The sequence below is a fragment of the Brachyhypopomus gauderio genome, chromosome 4 (genome assembly GCF_052324685.1).
Source record: "Brachyhypopomus gauderio isolate BG-103 chromosome 4, BGAUD_0.2, whole genome shotgun sequence".
Taxonomy (NCBI): domain Eukaryota; kingdom Metazoa; phylum Chordata; class Actinopteri; order Gymnotiformes; family Hypopomidae; genus Brachyhypopomus; species Brachyhypopomus gauderio.
The window spans coordinates 2,698,218-2,724,537 of record NC_135214.1 but is presented as its reverse complement, the minus strand read 5'-3'; the positions used below and the strand labels follow the sequence as shown (position 1 = coordinate 2,724,537).

Sequence of the window (26,320 nt, the reverse complement as noted above, 5' to 3'; positions counted from 1 at the left end):
GAATGTAACACAAGCATACCACCATATCTACAGCTGTGATAAAGCCGGTGAAGTCATGCTTCACCGGTGAGACCATGACGTCAGTGGCTTGTCGCCGCTGTACTCCCGTCCTCCTGCTGTCTGATCTGGACCAATAGGGGGCCAGCGCGGCCCTGTGCGGGGGCGGGGCACTGCGTCACCTTGACGTCCCACGCCATATGACCGCCCAGATTCCTCCATCCACACCTAGTCATGTGTGAAAACGAAGTCTGTCCACAGGCTACACACCGGCCTGAGCACTTTCCCTCTGAGCTCGACGTGATGTGTGAACGTGGGCTTTCTCTGTACCCGAGAGGACCGTGACCCGCCCACGTGACCCCACCGCTGCTCATTCATTAGAGGAATGTTTGCAGGCTTTTGGGTGTGTGTGTTGATAATTAACACATTCACTTTTCTTTTTTTTTTGGTGGGACCCATTTGAGCATTTGATTTTTATGGAAATAATAATTATTGTCCTCATCATAATCATCATCGTCTTGAGGACTCAGATTTCAGAAAGTATAATGTGCAGAATGTAAGAAGATGTGAAAGTCTAAAGTACTACAACACAATTATACAAATTAGCCAATTCCAAAAATACATAGAATTACAAAATAAAAGACCGTTTGCCAACAGTAATGCATCTCTTACATTATGTTAAGCAACATGTTGAGAGAACTTTAAAAAAGCCTTGGATTTAATAATTTAATTTATTTCGAGATAACAACATTTTCTGTAATACTAATTACCTGTAACAGCACATGTTTACAGCATGATTACCAGAGAAAAGAGATAAACACAAATGGTCATTAAAACTGTTGACCTGATTAATGATTACACAAGAACTACACAAGTATGGAACGTAAAGACACGTCTTAATGATTCTGGGCATTTGCCACACAAAATCGCGTATGTCTCTGCAGCAAGGTCGTCATTCCTTGTGAATCTCTGCCTTAACTCTCGAGCTGAAAGAGTGGACACATGGGGTTGGAGAGGTCAGGAGAAGAGATCTTGGGCTTTAATCTCTTCTTCTGAGGAGCTGTTACCAGTCATAGCTTACACCTTCTACGAGAGAAGAATGCCAAGAATGTGTCGGTATTCCAATGAGGGCGTCTTATCTTCGTTATTTGCTCAAAGATAGGAACATTCCTGCCTTTCTGTGGGGTAGGGACGTTAACCTACACAGATCGGAACCGCAATTAGTGCGTCTTTTAGAGCAGCATTTAATGAACCTGTGTTATCCTGGTGTTTTTTTGTTTGTTTGTTTTGTTTTCTAGCAAATAGGTCCAACGTGAAAAACTGTAACAATAAATAAATAAATAAAAATCAGAATCAGTTTCAGGATGACTCTTGGCCATCTTTACTGGCCAAATAAACCTGGTGGAGTGTCATAAAAATATACATAATGAATGCCTGAATAATGTAATAAAAAACGAAATATATTTGTAATAAAAACTAGAATCCAGAATTTGAATATAGACAATAATAAGCTACAATTAGTTTTGAATATAAATAATTAAATCATTGTGTAACTCATTCAATAATTTCATTACTTTTTCTTTTGAACCATTTCATACAACCCTTAGATAGGGGCTCATTTCATAAACCCCCAAATAAAACAATATATAATATGCTCTGGACAGAAAAAGGCATAAAAGACTTTAAATGCTGTAATACAATGTCGTAAATATTTGAATAACAGAACTGAAAATATACTGTAGTATATATATATAACACTTTCAGAATATGAACAGATGGAGGAAAAATGTTTGTAATTGTCCGTTAAGTTGATCATATCGCGAGCAAATAGTAGCACGCATGTATGTCAGCAGTGGCGTTATCTAATATCTAAGCGGGTAGTTAGGATAACTCTTAAAGCGGGAGCCCTTCTTTAGGCCCTCTGGAAGCAATTCAGCCCTTAAATGAAACAAGGGGGGGAAACAGAAGACGTCTTCACCAGCGAGCCACCCGGCCTGCTCTGTACTTACATTTCAAAGCCCCTGAGTCACCAAACTTCAGCCCACTGACAAGAAAATGAGCAAGAAGTAACAGACCAGTTTGAAGAAGCCGAGCGCGGCGCACTGACACGTTACGAACGATGATTCACCACCTCCTCCTCCTCCCCGCTATTTCAATGCAAGCTGTCTGTGCTGTGGTCGAGGCCACTTTTACCATCCAGACCGGCGCAGCGGGAGAACACACACACACACACACACACACGCATACGCACAGCGCCTGCCATGCACAGACTGGCGTTAAAGGGACGCGTAGTGAAGAGGAGGACCGGTCGCTAGCTGATAGTGCGAAGGCTGTTTGTTCAGGCACAACAGTGCAGCATCACACGGTGCTCAGTAAATATTTATACGTGCGCTTAAGATGTAGATTTATGATCTGTTTTAGTTGTTTTGCGGTTCTGTAAATTCTTCCGGTTCTTTCCTTGTTCCCCACAGAACCTAAATAAATGACCTGCCTTAGTGGTGATAGTCACAAGTGAAATGTGTGGCTATAGGTCATGCTCTTTGAGATGTGACTCACCGTCGTGGAGCTGGATGGTGAGTAAGTCTCTGGTGGAGGGTGTACTGGAGTGTGCCAGCACTCACTGGGTTTGGGGTGGCCCAGCGCCACTGGCTGGCTGGCAGGCTGGTGTTTGTGTAGCGTGAGTTGGGTGGTGGGGAGGCACAGGGCTGTGCTCTTTCACCCAGGGATGGGTGTGTGTGAGGGGGGGGTGACACAAGGGGTGACTCACTTGCCCTTGCGGTGACTAACAGCTCAAATATGGAAGTTTAAAAGTATTTCCAGCACGCCTGTGGCAGTGTAGGGTTGCCAAGGGAGTGGATGGGGTGGGCAGATCGGTCATTTCTTCCGGGTTTCTTCCGGTTGCTTCTTCTGATCCTCTCGCCGTGGCTTTTCAGGCTAGCCTCCAACTGAGAGTTCGGCGCCGTCCCAGTGAGGCAACCCGGCCCGGCCCGGCTGCTGGGCTGTCCCTCCAAAGGGCCCTGGGTGAAAAGTGTCTGCTCCCTCGAGCTGTGGAGAGCACGCCAGCTGGACGGGCTGGGGATGAAAGAAAAGCAGGTGGATTATGGCGCTGCTGAGAGCCACGTAACCTGGCCCACGCCCAGCGCCACGCTGTGCACTCACCTTCACTGGATCTCCATAAGCCTTACGGATCACGTTAGCACAACACCGTGGAAACAAAGGACGGCATCTAGTGCTCAGAATTACATTCCCACATTTTCGTACTTTTTAAAGATTTCTTTTATACGTGTTTTTTTCTTAAGGCATTGATTCCACTGTTAGGCAACTATCAGGCCAACCCTGTTCCTGCAATCAGTTTGGTTTTACTCACATAACATATGACAAACTGCCTGTTTGCACTTCCCCTAGGTGGATATACTAGTGGAGTATATATTAATATTTATGGAAAGCCTGCCTTTGTCTACAGCACCGAGACTCAGCGAGTGGCTGTTTCTTCAGCTGTGTGTTATGGTGGATGGTGTGTGAGTTGAAGAGGGCCCTCGTCCAGCAGACGGGGGCTGTGCTGTGTTAAGCCTCATTAGGCTGGGTGTGCGCAGGCAAGTGGCCTCGGAGTGACGGTACCAGGCACTTGCCCTTATTTAGAGCCCCGCTGTTCCTCACACTCGCTGGGCACGGGGGTTTCCCGCTCCTGAGGCTCCACGGCCCAGTCTGGGCGTTCTCAGCACGGCTGCCGGTGATCCTCTCTCTCTCTCTCTCTCTCTCTCTCTCTCTCTCTCTCTCTCTCTCTCTCTCTCTCATTCTCCGTCTCCTCCCCTCCTCCCCCTGTGTGCGTGGTTTTTTTTTCTGAATGGCTGTCCTCTGTCTAACCTCCTGATTGTGTGCAGTGGAGCAGGACACTGCCCACCGCTGGGCTCCGCCAGTGCCCTGCTCAGCCCTCGAGCTGTAGGACCAGCGCATAACGACCCGACGACAGAAAGACAGAGGGAAGAGAGAGAGAGAGAGAAGAGAGAGAGAGAGAGAGAGAGAGAGAGAGAGAGAGAGAGGGGCGGCTCTAGAAAGAAGGAGGGAATAAGTCTGTGTGTGAGAGAGAGAGGGGGAGGGAGAGAGCTAGAGTGAGAGAGGCTTTTTAAATGCGATGACAGCGATAACAGTTGTAGTCGGCTTCAGCTCGAGTGGCACGGGCTTCCTCGGCTGAAGCCGGACGACGTCCCCCCCCACCGGCTCGCCGTTCACCGCGTCTCCGCCGTTACTGCCACTTTAAGACTGGTACTGATTACACGCCGAAGAATGTGACTGGGAAGAGGGAGAAAAAAAAAACAAAGGAGAGACAAGACGAGAGAAGCTTAGGGGCTGGAACGCACTCTGGACCACGCCGGTTCTGTTCCTCAGCTGAGCCGAGTTCACTCTGGACCATGCCGGTTCTGTTCCTCAGCTGAGCCAAGTTCACTCTGGACCACGCCGGTTCTGATCCTCAGCTGAGCCGAGTTCACTCTGGACCACACCGGTTCTGTTCCTCAGCTGAGCGGAGTTCTGTTTTATTTGTCAGTGGTGAGTTAGCAGCAGGACTGGAGTCCTGACAGACTGTGAATCTGATCTCTGGCTCTCTCTCACTCTCTCTCTCACTCTCTGTCTGCATTTCTCTCTGTATCTATCTCTGTCTCTCTCTTTTTTCTCTCTCTGTCCTGAAGAGTCTGGATTTGCTGGATTTGTGGTGGTGGGTGGTGGGTGGTTGGGTGGGGGGGGTGGGGGGGGGGGTTGTCTGAGACTCAGCACATGCAGCAACACTCAACCATCAGGAAATACTCCTTTCACCCAGGCCGAGTAAGTGAACGGGTGTGTGTGTGTGTGTGTGTGTGTGTGTGTGTGGGGGGGGGGGGGGGGGGGGGGGCACTGGCTACTAATGGATATCATATGGTGCATGTTAAAATAGAGAAATTGTTTGCAGATTGGCGATAACTAGACAGTGTAGCCTGTAGTACACTGAGGAAATGTACAACTTTAGCTAAAGAACGCAGAGCTGGGGGAGCATCTGAAAAATCATACGCTATGAGAACAGGCTGCAGAAGGGGTGTGTGTGTGTGTGTGTGTGTGTGTGTGTGTGTGTGTGTGTGTGTGTGTGAGCTTCATGTGGCTAGGACTGCCATACGTTAAGTGTTGTAGTTTTCTCAACCTCTCACATGAGGAAGTTTGTAGGAGGGCCAGCGCGGCTAGTGGAACTGAAACTGGCGTCGAGCTGCCGGGAGCGCCGGGTCGTCCACGACTGGGACGTGATGGCCCGGGCTGCTCCACTGCTTCAGCGAGGGGCCATCTTCAGCCGCTCTGGAGTTTACATGTGGTGGCCTTTTGTTTTTTAAGAGCGGCGATGAAAAGGATCCCCCTCGCTGGCTGTCATGGTCTGTTCCCTCCCCCTGGGTGTCCCCCTACTGAGTTAGCGCTCGGTTGCGGCTGCTTTGAGTGAACTCTGAAGGAGGAACAATGTATACAGTATCCCTACACAGTACAATGCAGCTTCTTATGAATGGGCCGTGCAGAGGCTGGCGCTGATTGGTTGACCACTCTTGGGTAATCAGAGGACGAGCTCCCTGGTTGGCCGGCCTGCCCACTAGTGGTCAGTGGGTGGGTGGAGTCGTTGGTGTTTAGATTTACAGTACCTTCCGCCTCTCCCTCAGCAGCTGTTATGGTGACGCCGGACCAGGGAGGCTGCGTGTGTGTTTCTGTGTTTCTGCACATGGCTTTGAAAGGCACAGAATGCAGAATGAATCAGTGTTAGAAGGTCTGGGCTGCATGTGTTTGTCCAGGGGGACTGAGTCACTGGACAAACACAGCGTGTGCGTAGACAGACGTGCTGGATCTGGCCTGCTGCCCGACGGTTGTTCTTCTGGATCCAGAGTTGATGAACGGCGTTGACCTTCATAAAAAGAACCTTAACCACCCGTCATCTCGCTCCTGAGCAGGGACATGTAGCTAACTCAATATTAATAACCTAAATATAAATTTAAAATTTTTGACGTGCAAATTTGATGAGCGCTACAATGCAACCCAGTAGATTTTTTTTCCAACGACGGCTGGAAAAATTGCTAACACACAATCAAGTATGTGAAGTGAAATACGCTAGGAAAGTGAGTAACTGAAAGACTCTGTCACCCCTGTGTACTGACAGAACGGACACTCACAGAGCCACTGTGCTGCCATTTCACACACTAACCTAATTATCTTCCTACAGGAAACTAATGCAAACAATAGCCATCCTAAAATTAGAACTCAAGGCTAGTGGCCACTGTTGGAGACCCTGAACGGACGCGGAGAAGCCCGTGGGGCGTGGAGAGAGGGATCATGGAGAGAGAGAGTGTGGAGAGAGAGAGCGTGGGGAGAGAGGGCGTGGAGAGAGCGTAGAGAGGTGGGGCATGGAGAGAGAGAGCGTGGAGAGGTGGGGCGTGGAGAGAGAGAGCGTAGAGAGGTGGGGCATGGAGAGAGAGAGCGTGGAGAGGTGGGGCGTGGAGAGAGAGCGTGGGCAGAGCGTCGAGAGCGTTGGACCCGTGTGCCCCAGCCGTGTCTGTGAGGAATGTGCTGGTCGCATGTCGACCTTTGCACTTACTCCCATGGGATGCTCCGCCCCCTCCGCCTCTTTCCGCCCTTCACCCCACACACCCTGCCTTTGTGTTTTAACTCCGGACAACACCCACCACTCCCAGAACACCCCCCCACACCCCCTCCGAGCGAGCCCCGCTCACACACCCAACCTGCATGGGCCTCACCCAGGGTGTCCTTCCTGGAGATTACCATATTGAAAAAGGCAGCGACTTGGTGTGTGAAAGTCACAAACTGGTATGCTCTCGGTCTGAGAACACGATCACTCTGTGCTTATCAGGCCATAGACTTCCGCTGTCGCTGATAAAAGCCTGATAGCCGTACGCGATGCACAGATGGCATTCTGATGAAATGATTAACTCTCGGGATTACAGCAGAAATTTGGCCCTGCCTCATTAGCACGATTTTTGGCACCATTATTTGGTGCAATCAACCTCTTCAGTGTTTAGACAGTGCTTTAAGTTTAAGCGTGTCATTCTTTATGAGCTGCTTTAAAGAATACATGTTGATTTGGACATGGCAACATGCTGGAGTTTTTGAGGTTACAGTTCTGCATTGGAGTTTCATAAGGTGAATCATCTGGGTTTTTTTTTTTAGGGGGGGGGGGGTATTTTCTGAAAGGGCGAGAATAAAGCAGCCGATCTCACTCACGCGTCGGTACAAGTTCCGCCTACACTCGCTGTGACGGGAGGGACGGCGGTGTGGACAGGGAGTGGGAGCTCCGCTTACGTTGGCATGCTTTGCTGGGGCGGAGAATGTGTAAGGGAGAGCGTACATGTATCCAGGGGTGTGTACCGGCAACGGTGATGTCATTAACTGGGCCATTGTGCCACGCCTGCCATAAATGTGTCACAGGGTGAAGGTTACACAACTGGAGTCAGCACCGAGCAGATCAGAGTTCAGATGGGTCTCCCGCCGCCCTGCTCACGGGTCTCTGTTTATACAACAGGAGCAGAGAAGGTGGTGGTCCCGCTCAGATTCTTCACTCGCTCTACCCTCATACCACAGAGGAGACACTGACGGTTAAGATGTGAGAGGAGATAGGACAGTGAGAAAATGAGAGTGGTGTGTGTGTGTGTGTGTGTGTGTGTGCCGGACGTAGGCAGGTGGGGCATAGACTTGTATGCCCTGCTCTATGTGGGTGTCTGTCCATATTTGGGTAGTGTTTCCCCATCTGGGCAACGCACGAGTGGAGTCTTGAGCTCCAGTGAGATGAAGGATACGTCAGGAGATCATGAGAGCGTTCAGGATTTTCTCTCTATTGCGTTCCAAATTCAGCATGTTGGATTTGACAGGTCACAGTGACGGGACGATCAAGAGAGCAGTCGTAGCTAAAGCTGTCGTGGAATGATGACTCGTGTCTGTACTTAAGAAAGTGATCGTCAACGGCAACAGCGGGATGAGCAGCAGATCGGGACTTAACGTTGCACCAGTGATCTTGAACGTACTATTAAAGCAACTCTGGAGGTTTTCAAGGCCAAACGTGGAATGCGTGGATTTCTCTTCCTGAAGGCAAGGTCAAGACAGAAGGCCATACGACAGACCAGTCTGTTACTGGTTTACGGACCTCAGGTCCTGGTTTACATACTGTAGCATTTGCAAGCAAATCTGAAAAAAATTATAATGCTAATATTTAGCATTAATTTGATAATTTTTCTTAAGCTCCTCTACAGTTGCAGAACTGTGTTTAAAAGTGTTTGTGTCCATGTTGATGAAAATACCCTCGAATCATCGCTTGTTTTGCAAAGAAACCTCACTGGCTTGAAGTCGCCATCCCATCACTGTCCTGGTGCCTCCAGTCTGCACTGGATCTTCTGTGTGCTGAGGGCTCTGGGCAGGTCTGTGTAGGTCTGCAGGGGGCAGGTCCCCTCGCCACCTCCATGATGGAAGCTCAGGACGTGGAGGGGGAGGAGAGCGGAAGCAGTTGCTCTCAGACAGGGCGAACATTACCGGCCACTCTAAGGTCTCTGGTGGAGTGGACGTCTTCGGCCTTCGTTTGGGGGTAATGCTACATGAGCGAGGCTCAAGAACACAGGCCTGGTCTGGAGCAGGGTGTGTGTGTGTGTGTGTGTGTGTGTGTGTGTGTGTGTGTGTGTGTGCGTGCGTGTGCGTGTGTGTGCATGCGTGGCTCAGGTGATCCAGACACCTTCATTCATGCCACACTTCAGCCTTCCAGGGACAGTGTGACAGACCTCTCCCATCAACAAGGCACACTGCAAAGGGACTTGCACTGGAGTGCTTGTAGATTCCAGTGGCTGTGAAGGTATTAGCCTGAATGGCAGAGTGTGTGTGTGTGTGTGTGTGTGTGTGTGTGTGTGTGTGTGTGTGTGTGTGTGTGTGTGTGTGTGTACAAAAGAGAGAAACGTCATAAAGCCTTTCATTTTGACCTTTCTGCAGAGTTATGCTTCATGAAACTGCAGAGATTTACTCTAACAAGACCTGCGTTAAAGAGCCACACAGCGAAAGATCTCACCATCCATCCCGTCATCCAGACGTTTGGCTCATGCATCGTTACTCTGCCACCTTCAATTCCATGACCTCTTAAGGCAAATGGAGACTCCTCTCCCCCCTGGCCCCTTGTTGGTTAGGAACGTTTCTGAAAATGGTCTGAAACAATTATGCTCACTCCCAATTTTGGAATGAGCCGCCTTATCTGATAGGCTCACGGGCTAATAGAATTACATGCTAATTGGTGGAAAGGCAGCGGTGAGCAGATCGTTTCTCTTATAACTCTCCGTGTGTGGGGCAAATGGGCTTCAGGGGAATAAAAGAAAAGCCTGCCAGGTCTAGACCAAGGCACAGCAGACCACTGCGTGTCATCACATCAGCGGAGCGCCGTCAAAAGAAACTATCGGCGCGAGCGTGCCGGGTCACTCCCCCGTCCACCAGGTCGTTGCGGCCGACAAGGCTCGGGCTGAGTTAGACTTCAGGGAGCTTGCAACCCAGGCGAGCTTCACAATTGGACCGGACTGCAATACTCCGTTCAGCAGGCGTTTTGAGGAGCGTTATGTGTAGAATGAATCCAGGTTTGAGACACATGGACTTAGCATCACAGGCAGTCTTGGAAGAAGCTGTAACCGCCATTTTTAGCCAACTGCTGTTGCTAGGAAGGAAGGTTTAGAGGCAAGAAAGCAGTAAGAGTCTTCAGAGATAAATCTGTTTTGGTCAGCATGAGATAAAGACATATTAAAGGAAAACATCAGCATTTACAAAAGCTTTTAGAGGCTTTTTTGTGTGAAATGTTAGGTTTCAGATTTACAAATGGTTGACGTTTAAGATGGGAAACTTCCTTTAAGGTTGTAGTGAGAGGTTCTGATACAGCGTCATAAGGTTGTGGTGAGAGGTTCTGATACAGCGTCATAAGGTTGTGGTGAGAGGTTCTGATACAGCGTCAAAAGTTTGTGGTGAGAGGTTCTGTTACAGCGCCGTAACGTTGTAGTGAGAGGTTCTGATACAACGTCATAAGGTTGTCGGTTTGAGTCCAGTCAGGTTGAGCTGTGATTGTATTCACAATCCTTCTAATACCATTTTCTGGGACAAATCATTGTGGACAGTATTCAGTTCTTTTTAGCTGATTACTGCACCCCTAATATGAACCGTGATAAGATGGTATTTGGATAGTACTTTTACTTACTGAATGCCATTTGTTTTGCTGCCAGCAACCCAAATTGTAAATATGTCATGATCACCTTCTCGGAATGAATTGTTTGGTACATACAGATATATACACATCGAATCACCCGAATAAAGTTACTCAAAGCAACATCCATGTAAATTGCGTTGCTTATGCCACTTTCACTCTGCTGTTATAGCAAACATGTGGGAGACCATAGCAGCTCTATGACAGACCTTCACTTTGCTGATTAAATAGTTACTTGGAGTTTGTGTGTGTGTGTGTGTGTGTGTGTGTGTGTGTGTGTGTGTGTGTGTGTGACATGCATGTTGGATGAACAATTTAATTCATATTTGCTAAAAATCTGTATGAGGTTATTAAATTGTAGCAATCAGAGTGCAACAGTTTTACAAATAACAAACGTTGCATGAACGTTGCATCGTGTAACCCCGGTTTAGCACACAAACAGGAACACACACTCGCACAACTACACACACACACCCACCCACATACCCACACATACACACCTACACATTCACATATGCACACACACACACCCACATAACCACACACATACACACCCACATACCCCCACACATACATACCTACACATACACACACACACACCCACCCACACACACACACAAACACCCACACACACCCACACACACACACACACACACACACACACACACACCCACACACACACACACACACACACACACACACCCACACACACACACACACACACACACCCACACACACACACACACACACACCCACCCACACACACACACAAACACCCACACACACCCACACACACACACACACACACACACACACACACACACCCACACACACACACACACACACACACACACACCCACACACACACACACACACACACACACACACACCCACACACACACACACACACACACCCACCCACACACACACACAAACACCCACACACACCCACACACACACACACACACACACACACACACCCACACACACACACACACACACACCCACCCACACACACACACAAACACCCACACACACCCACACACACACACACACACACCCACCCACACACACACACAAACACCCACACACACCCACACACACACACACACACACACACACACACACACCCACCCACATACCCACACATACACACCTACACATTCACATATGCACACACACACACCCACATAACCACACACATACACACCCACATACCCCCACACATACATACCTACACATACACACACACACACCCACCCACACACACACACAAACACCCACACACACCCACACACACACACACACACACACACACACACACACACTAGCTCCACTCCCTCCCCTCCTGCCCCACCTCCTCTGTGGGGTGAGGGTAATGATTCGGTTCCTGTTTGGTGGCGCACCACGCTGACAGGTCTCAGGTCAGGGGCTCTCGCTCCTCTCCGAATGTGGATGTGGTCAGGCTAAGTCATCTCGCAGGCAGCTCAAAGGAAACCCACATCAACTGAAACGCGCTGGAGCTCCAGGAATAGCCCTGCGAGCCAGGCTACCCTGCTGCACCTCCCAGCGCACACACACACACACACACACACCCACATCCAGCCCTAAAGATAGTAAACATATTGAGGAGCGCCAGGATCCAGAAAGCAAGCTGTGGACCTGCCAGATATTTGCACCACCATCAACCGTTCCACAGGCATCTGGGAGTTTTGGCTGTTTTTCTGACAGCCAATAGAGAGAAGGCATCCGTCAGCTCTAACCGTAGTCTTGGTGGTACTTGTTAAATGGACCTCGAGCCATTGACGGATGAATTTTGAGAGGTCATAAAAATTCCATAAAGCAAACTGATCTTGGTGGATCATTACACCTTGTCATCACTGATCATTATTAAGCAGATGTTCACAGGATTCTGCAACACACAGAGAGGCGGCCATGTTCTTACTCTTATTTGTCCGTTACGCCTATGCCTCCAGACAATAATGCTACCAATAGTTACCAGTAACCTTGGCAACTGTGGTCTACTCAGTTTACTAAGAGCGTGGTCTTTTGTTTTCTGTGCTGTGTTGTTGATTTTCTTGGCATATATTCAGATTTAAATGGGCTGATAAGAATAAACAACATCTTTTTCCTTCTCGCAGGTTCAGAGGGTTCTCACGTTCCAGATCCGCTTCATAAACGCCTCAGACGTTTAGGTAAGCTCAGTCACGTTACTGTACACATGCAATAGACTCTCTTTATGTCACAAAATGAGTAAATATTGAAATATTGATTTATTATATTATTTCCTTTGTGTATGTGCCTGAATCCGCCTCAGCCCATAGAAAATGAAGCTGCCATTTTCTATTAGTGTAGTCATGTCCAGACAAGAAATAGACAAAAATGTATAATAAAATATCATATATATTTTTTTTGCCAAGAATTTATGGTGTGCTTGCAAGTAATAAGTGTTCAAACAGAACACCACCACAGGGTCTGTGGACCACTCTGAAAACTATTGATTGGCTGGGTTTGGGTCAATAGCCACTTCAAAACAATATGCCCTATACACAGTCCACATATACAGGATATCACCTTCATGTCCCTGAGGGCTTGGTCTGTCCATGTTGGGTCTGGACATCTTCTGGCCAATGTATTAGACACTACGGGTTATGAATGGAATGTTCTATAATTCTCGTGATGTCTACAAGTAATTACTAGAGAGTCAGAAAACAGAGATGCAGTAAGTAGCAAATAACTCTCGAGAACCTCAGGGGATGGTTTTCTCCATCCAGTCTTACCACACACACACGCGCGCACACACACACACACACACATATACATACCACAAATCACTGCTCAAGTTCACACAGAGGACGTGGTGTGACATATGTCTCGTGTAGTGGAGTCAGTGTTTAACCCACATTTGCAGAAAACAATAGTGCAATAGTGCAAAATATAAATCCAACCATGTTGGGCATGTTGGCATGAATTACTGCACCTTGCAAAGCGCACCTTGGATTTAATGAGCCTTCCATGGGCTGTACATGTTTTAATGTTGCTAGACATTTGTCCTGTTCCACAAGGCATAAAAGCTTAGTTCTGGGTTCAAGCATGATTACAAAAGGAACTAAGTGGCCTCGTGGCTCCAATGTGTTTTGTGAATTATGAATATTTTAAGAAAAACATTAATTACATATTTTCTTGATGGTTCCTATTCCTGCTATAGCTCATCCTGGAATGATGGATACTCAGACTTAGACTAGAAGCTGAGCCCACTCAATGATCTGGATAGTATACACCTCATACACTCATGTGACCTGAAGATCAGCAACACGTTACATATTCAAACGCACATCTTCTAAACATCACAATGTGTGCAACGGAGAATCTGTTAGCAGGGCGTTTTAGCATCTTACGAATGACTCAGAGCCGACCAACATTAACGCCGCTTTAAAACACTCTGAGATGTTATTTTGTGACTTGCGTAAAACACGGCTTGAGAACAAGACAAAAGTAATTGAGCGGAAACGACAATCAGCTGTCAACACCAGTCAGCACCGATGCAGACGGCGTATTCAGTAGTAGCAATACTGCCGTGTTACAGACGACTAGCTACCAACACACGTCCCCCTGTGAAGCTACGGGGGTTCGTCTTCCCCATGAATGACGGCTGGGCCATCCCTCCAGGTGAGCCCGCAGTACGGCAGGGCTGCATGGTGGAGACACGTGGCTGACAGCCTCTTAAAATACCACGAGGCTCTGGCAGCACGTGGTGAAAACCCCACCGCAAAACGCACATTACACTTAGTCAACATGTTGCAATTTTTGCATCAGCATCTTAGAAACGGCAAGTCAAGGGTTTTTGCCGTTTTGACTCGGAAGGACCGTTTTCCTTTAGCAGCCCCCAGCATGACACTGACACCTTGTTGGCACGCCACCGAGCTTCCATGACAGTGGGCATCTCGTTGCCATGACGTCGGGCACCTCATTATCAACCCCTAGCCTCATAGCTGTACGTGTTCTAGAAGTTAGCCCTGCTGTACGCCGGTGATGGACAGTTCGTTCCATCTCCTGGAGTTTGCCTCAGCCGAAGAGCTTGATCAGGCCAGCAGCAGCCAGGGAGCAAAGACTGACAGAGAGAGCTGGAGTTCCAGGAGGGGGGTGGAGGGGGGTGGAGGTGGGTGGAGGGGGGGGGGGGGGGGGGTGTTGTTAGAGGCCGAGCGCGACGCCTTTAAAAGAGGAAAACCAGTGTCAAGTGACCGTCATCTGGTCAAAGGCTCAGGGGTTAGCGCGGTTGTGCGAGACATTGCAACAATCGCGTGTGCACTTTCACACGTGTCCCGCTGTGCTCGTGCCCACGGCGCTCAGACGGAGCGGTCTGGCACGCCGCAGGCCCGGCACGTTCGAATAAGGTCGCGCAACTGCTGTCCGATGCCCCGGCCTCGTCCCGCGTGCTAAGCAGGTCCGCCGCCATCGTTCACCGTACCACAAGGGCGACTCTGCCACTGCGACGTCGGCACATTTTGAACGCCTGTGGCTAGCAGTGGTAGTTACTGTACATCTACCGAGCTTCTGTCGCTCCTGTACAAATGTGTTTCGTCTTTATCCTTATCTGGTGTCAAACACGTGGCAGCCCCGTAATTACACACTGGCACTGACGCTTTGGTAACGGTGCGCCCCGCCCAACTCGAGTCATTGGTGAAGCCAGGCTTTTTTTTCCTGCCTGTCCTTTAACACAGCAGGCCTGATTGGTTAACGGGGAGCGTCGAGAACAGAGCAGCATCACATGCAGAGGGGTCGCGGCATCCATCTGTCCAGCCTCCTTCCTGGAGGCGAAGAACGAGAACTATTTACGAGTCTTAAGTGTGCACTTAAAAATGCCCATCAGGAAATCCTCCACCATCCACCCAAAACCTGTCGTTTTTGCACGTGCGGGCTGGCTTATCCTCGTGATTTCATTTTGTCTAACAACATCCCCCCTTCCCCCCCTCTCTTCCCCAGCATGTAAACGTGCCAAGGTGGTGAGGAAGACTCCAGCGGGGCGACGAAGGCAGTTCCTGTGCCGTGCTGGTTTGCTCATGAGGTGCTCAGTAGTCAGTGTAGATCCTGTGTTGCAATCAGTAGCTACATCTGGCTACTGGGTCTCTGATGGCATTCGGTGCTTCCTGTGGGCACACGTCTTTCAGATCGTGTGACGCGTTATCACAATATGGGCTTCATCCTGTGGCCACGCTGAATAGCAGTCTCTACGACAGGACCTAAAGGAGACCTTCATCACTCTCATCACCCTTTCCTGTTACTTCCATCCCCATAAAACAGCGTCGGAGTAATTTGAACAGCGTGGACGTATGACCCCTTGGTCCGTCGCCGTCGCGTGTATTGTTTTTCTGCCTTATTGTTCCTACAAATAATTTGACATACGTTCCACATACAGACGCACTGTTGAAGCAGCCTGGAATGATTTCGGACCTCTGTTGTGACACGGTGGCGCTGCCCGACAAATGGATCCAGCCATTGTCTCTCGGCTGACTGACGGAAGATTGGTTTTGAGTGATTTAATGACAAAGGACAACACGAGATGTCACATTCCCTGTGTGATTAGCCTGTCACAGTGCCTGCGTTTGTGTGAGAGCCTTCAGTGGCTGACGGGTGAAATCATGATTAGGAATCCAGGAACAGCAGAAACACGTTGCCTGTTCTGAACCTGGCATACAATGTAGATTTCTGTGTGGTACAATCTACAGCTACATTGTCTGCTGGGTTTCAGACTGGTCCAAAAATTCGTCTTGGTTCAATAAGTGAATTGGTAAGTCATTATACATTTTTAATTTTTGTAAATATTGAGAGCACAATAAAAACTTAATGAAATATGGATTGATGTATGTTTCCCATTATTGCTCGGAGCAAAGTGCTCTGTATGGAGTGTATTCCATTGGAACACACATGGTTTTAGTAATGGTGTTTACAGGGCAGAACAGACCATCCAGAGACTTGACAGACTGTCAAAATTTTGCTAAGGATTAAAACAGAATCCCGGGAATGCCAACAGAGAGCCCTATTCTTATCACTATTATTCATCTGTGAGGTTTCAGAAACACACAAACACACACGCGCACACACACACACACACACACACACACACACCCACCCACACAGACTAAGAGTAAAAAGTGACAAAAAAACACAGGAGCCCAAAAGCTGGCACAAAACAATAATTCCCATTCAATACCAGCACACCAGCAGCCAGAGACCCCGTCCAAAGAAAATCACGGCTATCAGTCCGAAAAGCAGAATGAAGAATCCTGTTATCCTTAGCGAACTTTGTTCATCAGCTCTTCCTAGAAGCAGTCACAGCACTGACGCATCGCTTCACGGGAACACCAGACGCCCAGACACCAGCGCGACTCACAGCGCTCCCTGAATTTCAATCCCCTCATGCCTCAGTGCAATAATAACAGTGTAGCCACAGCCCATTTTAGCCACACCATCCACACCCGACCAAATGAAAGAACCATGTCACAATACCGCCAATGGTCATACAAACACATACAAATGAAGCTTTCATAAAAAACCAAAAAGAAAAACAAAGAAACAAGGAGAAAATATCTGAAAGGTGGGGACTCGGTGACCACAGCGAATGTTAATTGGCTACATGTCAGTTTAGCCAGTGACCTGGTTTGAGGTAGGAGCTACGCCTGTGTACGGCTGCAGCATCAGACTGCGGTGCAGTTGTGTGCCACCAGAGCCTGTGCCCAGCGGGGATGAGCTGTAGGAGGGCGGCCCGGCATCAGGCCCCGCATGCTAGCAGCCCCATGTGCTAGCGGCCCGGCAGCAGGCCCCACGTGCTAGCGGCCCCGCGTGCTAGCGGCCCGGCAGCAGGCCCCACCACATCAAGATGCTGTGACAAATGGGGCGTCTCACATCGGGATCAGCAGACAGCCGGCAGGAAGCAGCCGGGACCTGGACCCAGGCTCGGAATGTCTTCCCCTCTTCCTGTTGTTGGACCAAAGTGGCTCCGGTGTCCAGGTCCACCCTGGTCTGCTGATGGGGTTGGGCTGGCTCCACGTTCCTGCCGCTCTGTCCGCCAAAGTCCCGACGTGAGACGAATCGATTCTCACAGCATCTTGACTTTAGAGACATTACAGTGGGATTATTTCAGACACGTTCTGTGAATTGGATCACAGCGATTGCCTCAGAGGATGAAGTTCTAACTTCAAAATCACTGGTGACCACGGGTTTACTTTCACAATCCAGTGGGGATGTGGATTTCCAGAGGGTGAAGCCATCCAGAGTGAAAGTATTTCAGTAATGTAAACCTCTGAATGGTGTGTAAAGGGAGTAAATTGCTCCTTTGATAGCGTGTGGTGTAAGCGCGCGGTGATGACATCAGCAGCTGAGCTCCAGGGACATGCCAGGGCAGGGGCAACTGATGCTCCGCCAGCTTCTCCCTGAGGGCATTAGCGCGGGGCTGATAGCGGGGCAGGAGTCAGAGCTGAGGCTTTTATCTAGCTCTGCTCTCAAAGAACATCACGCTCTAATAGGTCAGAGGTGAAGGCGCAGAGTGAAACTACGGAGATGAACGGCTCAGGGACATCGCTGATGTCAGCTGCTCACCATACTGCACTGACCCTGACAAGCAGTTATGCTCAACAGCTATGTGCAGTATTTAGCCTGCAATCAAATGTTCTCTTAGTCTTTCACACACACACACACACACACACACACACACACACACACACACACACACACACACACACACACACACCACATTTAAAAGCTTAATGAGGAAAAATGAAGTAAATTCTCTTGACCTTGAATTGAAATGTTGTAACACCTAGACACACCTCGCAACAGAAAATGTCATGGAAAAAATGACAACAAAATATGTCACCAACCTCGGTGAGCTTTTACTTTTTCAAAGCAACACATTGAAGGGAATGAGGATTAGAGTGAACACTTTGAAATAAATGAATAGTGTCCCCTTCTGTGACAGAAGCTCGGTCTAAACAGTGTGGGCTCTGGGCTCTGACTTTAACACAGATTCCACATGAACCCACCTGACTCACCAACATCCTTTACAAAGCAGGGCCTCATTTGTCTGCACCACCACACTCTTTTATCTCGCAGGGTTATATGCGTGGCCATGGGCAAGGTGTGTTTGGAAGCATCTGTACCAAGGCTACAAACACAGCCAGTTATTTCCATCGCACGAGACTATTAGTAATAAAATCCCTCCATAAAGGGCACTTGCTTGGACGCAGACGTTTCCCTCAGTACCTGAGTGACTCATCGAGAAGTTCATAATATCATTTTCGGAGCTGACAGGTGCCCCTTTGCCAGGGGCAGATTACAAACTGACGACTGAGCTCTCTGCCGAGAATTGGTTCCATCTGGGTTCCATGGTGACTGGATGGCACCGGCAGAGCAGAGAGAGAGAGCGGAGAGCGGGCATGACTGGAGATGGCACCCTCTGACTTCTCCACAAGACCAGCCATGCAGTGATTTCCACTGCTCCTCATTAAACAGCGTCAGTTCTGTGCTAATGACGGCATTCCCACTGAAGAGCTTTCAAAAATTATATGTCAAAGAAGGTGAAACTTTGCTAGTCGCAGACATACATTTAGGGGGGAAAAAAAGCCCTGCTGTGATTTGGAATTGGTATTAAGAGGTTTGAATGTGCTGTACAGGTAATTATGATGCGACTTTAAACACTTCCTCAAGTCCGCAGCGCGTGCACACCGGAAAGAAGGTGGACGGTATTAGAGACGCTGACGCAAGTCACACCGTGATAAAAGATCCTCCCAGCGGGAACTTGAAGTCACCTGATAAACTCCACCTGCTCCGACTAGCTCCAGCACAGACGGGATTTAGCCTGGCGACGTTCAGTTACCAAACCCTGCCGTGAGTCACAAGTTAAAGCTTAGCTGTGGGCAGTGCGCTTGGGTTTGGCGCGTTGGCTCTTCTGGTGTCCCCTATGTGTGGGCGGGAACACATTCTTACATAATTACTCAGCTCTCGGCCTACCTGTGGGGCTCCAACAGGCAGCACACCCCATAAACAAGCTGCAAGTCTTGTCCTGCCGCAGAATTGATGGCATTATCCTGGAGGCATCACTGGCTCACTCCCACAAAGAGCACAAAAGAACCCAGACACGGGCTGGTCGCTCCAGGACGACAGGCTGAGGAATAGGTGTGATGACGTAAGGCATCAACTCATACCAGCAACACTTCCACACCACAGCATCACCACCACCACCACGCACAAGCACGGAGATGTTTCAGAATATTTTCATGATGTAATTACCACATTTCATTTCAAAGGTGATATGATAATAAATTTGTGCTTAGTATTTGCCAGGAGTCGGTCTTGCATTGAATTACATTAGTGGTTTATCAGAGATTGTGTGAGTGAGATTCTTTAACTTGAGATTATTGGCCAGCCTCTCCAGGGCACTGGCCAAAGAAGAAACACACACACACACACACACACACACACACACACTCAAAGCGGATGCTCCACGTTTCCTCTTCCCCTCCCTTCCTTCCTTCTCTCTCTCTCTCTCTCTCTCTCTCTCTCTCTCTGTCTTCCAAGGTGTGCACATTCCACACCACATCCTGCCAATGGCACGATCAGAGGGAAACAGACGAACACGTATAACATGATGGTGCATCATTCGTCCCGGAACTCTAGGAGTGGACAATGAAATCATGTGCTGGCCACAGCTGGCCTCCCATCCCAGCCTTATCGGGGGGGGAACCCCGGCCAGAGTCGCCCAGCCGTTTGGGAGGGGCTGCTGGAAGCTTGTCCTCCTCAGCTATTTGAGTTCATGTCAAAGGTTAAGCAGGCAGGGACGTTTTTAATGCCGTTTCTTGCTTTTTAAAAGCTGCAATTATGTCTCACCACGTCTCTCGCTGATTTGGTGTAATTAGTTTGGCATTATATAACATTTTGTGAGCAGAACACAATGTATTTCTTGTATAATGTGTCAAGTCAGAGGCGTCTCACTCATGACACAACACAGAAGGACAGGAGGTCATTGTGGCTAGACTCATAGTGGAGTTTCAGGGAGATTTCTCATAGTTGAGTTTTAGGGAGATTTCTCATAGTGGAGTTTTAGGGAGATTTCTGACAGTTGTTTCTCACAGTAAGCAACTGCCTGGATGGTGCCTGAAACTTGTTACAGCATGATCCACCTGCAACTTTCCTTATTTTAAGCATTATTTAATTGCCAAAACCGAGAATATGTATATTAGAGCCCCGACTGCAGGAGGGAAATCCTCCTCTAAGGGATTAGTCCTTTGGTAATTGTTTATGGCCCATAGATTGGTGGGCTACTGTGATTTGCCCCCGAGCCAGATGGTCCAACCTCCCAACAGGGAGGCGAGAGGGAGATGACGTGAGAAAACCATCCGTGCGCCGGCGGGCCTCAGAGTGAAGCGGCCTTCACGAGCAGCTGCTCTGCTTGCGGTCAGTGGGTCAGTCACGAGCAGACGGGCTTCCTGCCCGGCCCGGGCGAGAGACAGCAGGTTGCAGGGCACCTGGTGTCGTCCAGCTCTCTCTATGACGCCCACGGGTGTCCGCCGAGCGGCGGGAACAGCCTGGCCGGGCACCTCCCGAGTCCTACCCAGGTGGACCAGGCAGCTGAGCTGAACGTCTGGGCCAGGTGGCGAACCACGTGACATGGGTCGTGCCCCCCGTTCATTCAGGGTCCACACGGAGCAGAAAGGAATGGCTCGTGCAATATGAAAGTCATCGATGAGGAAGAGGAAGAGAGTGTGTGACAGCAGGCTCCTGGACAGCTTGTTCAGGGTTTTTCATACACTCGTCCTCCTAGCCTCAATTGTACGTACACACACACACACACACACATTATGCTCACCTTGGTAAGTTTTTAGGATATTTACATTTTATGGCATTTGGCAGACGCCCTTATCAAATCAAATCAATTTGTATAGCGCTTTTCACAACATATGTTGTCACAAAGCGCTTATCCAGAGCTACTTACATTTTTATCTCATTTTTATACAAGTGAGCAGTTGGGGTTAAGGGCCTTGCTCAGGGACACCTCAGTCATCGCCTCAGGTCTGAGAATCGAACCCACAACCCTCCGGTCACAAGACCAGTTCCCTACCACCAGGCCATGACTGCCCTATATCACTATATCATTATAACCAGAGATATCTGGCTTAGCAGTGAAGATTAGTGGCTGTTTCAGTAGTATCTTGAGGCGATGTGCCATTGGCTGGTACGGCAGGTTGATGGCTGCCATGCTAGCGGTTCTCACCAGCCCTACTGCACAGTGCGGCGTGATTCTAGAGTCCTTTTGTTTCCTGTAGCTCTGGAGTAAGTGGTTGCCTAGCGACTGCTCCACATTACAGCGTAGCCTTCTGGACGGAGTGTGCACTTGCGTTCGCATGCGAGTGTGAGTGTGTGCACGCGTGAGTGTATGTGTGTGCACGCTCGCAAGAGAGACGGTGCACCTACAGGCGTCAATCAGCCAAGTTGACGTTCTCCACTGGGCCGGATGCAGAAAGGGCTCAGTGCAGCGGTGCTGAAATGGAGATACTGCAGGACAAGCATAGCAAAAGCAACAGTAGGACTAGATACTTGCATCTGTCAACTGCCTCTATATGTTGTTTAGTTCAAATATAAGTTAAACTTTGCCCCAGTGAACATTTGATCATGTAACCTTGCGCGTTTGGTAATGATCAGTGTGATAATGGCATTTCATAAGTGTAATTACACCTCTGAGTGGCCCAGTCATCTGGGGATTTCTGGTTCGAGCCGCGATGACGCCACTTCCATTCATGGAGTCCAAGGGAGCACGGTGGTGCTGTTCTCAAGAGCGCTCCGTCACTCACTACCACGCCAGTTAATTGTGGGTATCTGTGTGTTCATGCCTGCTGAGGAGGGCAGTGAACGTAACCCAGGCTGCCCTCTGACACGCCACGGGCGCCGGTTTGAGATGCGCTGCTTGAATCTTCAACATCGCCGCGTTTGGCTAAAGTCATTTTAACGTTACCGCTCACAGTGCAGTCGGTTTGGTCTGTACGACCGGGAACAGGAGGCACCTGGTCTCAGTCCTGGAGGGTTACCAGGGATGTTGACGTTGTACTGGTATAGGCTCCAACCTTTAATGTTCCTGCCCTTCCTCTGACAGCTACCATTGTGCTCGTGAACAATGCATTTAACCCCAAGTTGCTCCACTGGTCCCTGCCAGGGATACATATTGATATAAAGGTTCATTTGAAAGTTTCATCATCTATTGTGAGGTCCAAGGCTTTGAGGGGTTATCTTCAAAGCCACAGGATTGCCAAGAAACTCTCAATGCCAAGAGTCCATAACGGAGAGCATAACCAATCAAAGATTTTCCCAGGCATTAAATTCTTTTTATGCAAACTTCAGCTCCACTCCAGAAACAACATGCTCCGTCAGGTTTTGCTATAACCTGATGTGAACTGTTTTACCTTTCAAACCAGGCTCAGACATATGTATGCTTTAATAATTGTTTATACTCTAGAACAAAAAACAATTTTTTCAAGACACATCTTCTGCCATTAAATTACCTCAGCTATGATTATTACAGGTTTTCCATTTGAAATCCATTAAGAGACACGTATAAGACTAAGAGAAACAAATGTCTAGTCAAGTTTGCCTGCGGTGCATCGGGTGAAGGCTGCTGTATCAGGCTCTGTGAGCTGTACCCTGCCAGGTTTGTTTAATTTGCTCCAAAGTAAACCTTCAAACCCACGAGGTTCTTCTCTCAGCCTGCTGTGATCTAAAAGATGCTACAGAGCTCGAGGCAAAGAGGAGGGTTTTGTCTTCTGACAATGGGCTCTAAAGAGTTAACTACCAACTGCTAAACCTTTGAAACCTGAGAGATGAGGAGGAAGAAGAAAGACAGAAGGATTGAGGGGGGAATTCGGAGGCCTGAAGTGCACTAGCCCTAATCTCTCTGTTGCTCCGTCTCCGACACAGAGGCTCGGCGTTCTTGATCAAGCGACAGCCCTGGTTCTCGACGCCCTTTGATGAGGTCGTCAGTCCCACGGTGAGCGGCTACTTCTGCTGCGTGCCGGACGGCGTCACGTGAAACAACGGCGGTTCACTGTCACTTTCACGGCCATCTCCACTTCCCCCGCTTCCTTAGAAGATCTGAATCAGACTGGAAAAATGTAACACGCCTGAGTCATACTTCCTAGTGGATATGACACGGCGTCCTCCACGAGACGACGCCCCCTCCCCACACTTCACATGTTAAAGGGACGGAGCACAGAAGAAGTGAGCAACGAAGGCGCTCAGTGGCACGGCGGGGCCGACGCTGGCTGGCAGGCCCACACGCCACACGAGGGCAGAGGGGCAAATCTGAGCAGTCTGATTTGATTCACAGTGCCGGTGAAGGGGCATTTGCCAGCAGAGCACATAAAGCGTCAAATGGACCTGACAGCCCGGTGAATCAACAGCTTCTCTGTTTTCTTGCAGTCACAACAGTAGGACACAAGGATAGCTCACAAGACACAGAGTGATCTCTCGAGTCGTTACTTAACTGTTACGCGCCACAGAATGGAAAGTCCTGCTCAGAGTGTGTGTGATGATGAATACATACAGTGGGTCTGTGTGTCGAACGAACACACACACACACACACACACACACACACCTTTGTCCTATAAGACGTAACATTCGGCAGGTGCCGCTTGTTCGTCAGCAGGATCTTCAATCTTAGTTTTGTTGACACACAACGGTGGACAACACACAGTGACGTTGGCAACAAACACCGGCCAGCACCGCACAGTCCAGCTGATGTCACCGCACAGTCCAGCCGATGTCATCGGATCAGGGCTGAATGAACACCATGCGTCACAACCGCAGGAGTACAAGTCAATAATATCTCACATGTGCCACAAGGCAATGGAAAACAACTCTCACTTTCCCTCTCGGCCACATCATCCAGATATCACTCTCTCTCCTCCACGCACACCAGAGTTGCCATCCAAGCGGCCGGGTGTTTCAGTTATAAGAAGCTAGAAGTTCGCCTTCTTCAAAAATATAATACCCCCCCCCCTCCTTCGTTTGTAGCTTGTTCCCCCGATATGACTGGAAAAAGATCTGCTCGTAAACAAACCTCCCAGGACGTCATGGAGAGAGCAAAGTGGCAGGAAACTACACACTGGCTTTCACTTTCCCGTTTTCGCAGGCAGCACAGAGGAGGGGGAGGGGGAGAGGCAGGGGGCAGGGGTGCGGGACAGCTCCACGGGCGGGACGGAGCAGCTGAGGACCACACGGCAGGCCCCAGAGGCCCCGGGTGCGTCCTGTCACCCCGCCAGCGTGGCCAGGCTGATTCACCGCCCTGCTCCTCGATCGGCTACACGCCACCCTTAACCCCATTAATCAACACGTGGTATTAACCCTCATCTTTTGCATGAGAGATTCCTCCCAGATGACACACCGTCTTGATACTGTGATTCATAGCACACAGTCACTCACAGGCAGCGTTTCTGAGTACAAGACCACTGTTTAGTACATTAATAATTTAACTAAATATGTAATCTCTGTTATAAGATCTGTGAACGTTGGTGCGGCTTTAGTTCAGGACAATCCGAACAAGAATTATCAAGAGAACCGCAAGCAATGCGTTTTAATCGAATACATTAAAATGTTAAAATGTTTTATTTATATCTAATTATATCTTTAAATTAAATGTGCATTTAATTTTATTTTAGACTAATGGAATGACCTCACCTTTCACCCAGGAAACTTTATATTAATCTTTTGACATACTTGATCATTTGGGAAACGTATATTAAATGTAGTCCATTAGCCAATAATACTCGGAAAATAAATGAATTTTAAAAATAAAATGCAATCCAGAGACCAATGAAGTTTAGCTGTAAACTGAGATGAAGTTGGAGACACCGCCATCGCGTGGTTTTTATTTTTGACAAAAGTCACACACCGTATTGTGGCACGTGATGGACAACAGTTGTTAATAGTTTGAATAAAACCGTTAACATAACTGAAGAGAGTTGAGGTCTCTCTCCTGCTCCAGTTTGAACCCAGAATAAGTCTTTGAGTCAGAAGTCATGCGATCTTTGCCCGGTTACTCATATAACCCTGTAATCGCTACAATACGGGGATGTACTTTTTCACCTTGTTTCACTGAAGTAAAAGTTCAGTGTTGTTTGACACAAGCGGAAATCTAATACAAAACTTCCTATGAGTCAAGCCACCAACATGGACACGAACCTGACTGGAATTTGGGGGATTTGTGCTCGCAGCTCCAACATCTCTGGTTAACGGTGTTTACAGAGCTGCCACACTTATTTGCCCCTGGAGAAATACTCTATTCACAAATAACGTTGGACGAACCGGAACAGCTGCGTTTACACCACTGTACAACCTGCTGGTGTGTGTGAGCCGGTGTGTGTGAGCCCACCGCTTTGGTTAAACCTGCTTTAGTCACTTGGTCAATAAACGTTATTCCCCCCAGAACCGGGACCGGGACCTCGCCGCAACTGCGATGATTAATTCAGTGTGACTCACCAACCCACTGCAGTATTTATAATCCGTATATATAGTTAAAGTCAGGCTCAGTCTGCTTGTCCTCGCCTGGTGGATGTCTGTATGTTTTTTACACAATGCCACTTTGATCGGAACATTGTCGTAAATGTCTGGGCTACCGGTACTTTCGGGTCTAGCAATAATATTGGACTATATTTGAGCTCCTTTTGTGAACACGCACACGGATCTACACTTCTAAGAAAAGGCGAAAACAAGCTCTTGTGTACACATCTCACAGACCCCAATCATGTTTGCTAACGTTTTTATTTAATGCGTGACTACTGAATCCATAATTAGAGTTATTGCCAACTTCCCAACGATGCACGGAACATTATACTGGACTGCGCTTGGAATGAGTGCGTAATTCGTTTGAAGTAGATCACTTCCTAAAATTAACGTATTGGTCTACAGTGGTTTGGTGAGTAGTAGAGGAAATAACAACACATAATTACCTAGAGGAAATTTACGTCTTGCTTTTCAATCCCATATGTTTACCCAGGGCATATACGTGAATGGGCCAAGGTTAAGTAGAGAGGCATGTTTGCGATGCTCTATGAATC

At 48.6% G+C, this 26,320-nt stretch overlaps 2 long non-coding RNA genes across 2 annotated transcripts in view; one reads left to right on the top strand and one right to left on the bottom strand.

The window, feature by feature from the left end:
* The window catches only part of LOC143511562 (uncharacterized), a 31,030-nt gene extending 14,402 nt beyond the window's left edge, over window positions 1–16,628 (top strand). Inside the window, exons 3-4 of the long non-coding RNA XR_013130163.1 lie at window positions 12,364–12,417; window positions 15,206–16,628. This is a non-coding gene — a long non-coding RNA (uncharacterized LOC143511562). The remainder of the gene's footprint in view (window positions 1–12,363; window positions 12,418–15,205) is intronic.
* On the bottom strand, window positions 785–26,320 carry LOC143511563 (uncharacterized). The gene is made up of 3 exons (XR_013130164.1): window positions 26,213–26,320; window positions 2,554–3,069; window positions 785–1,196 (listed from the first exon to the last, which is right to left on the bottom strand). It is a non-coding gene; the product is annotated as an uncharacterized LOC143511563 (long non-coding RNA).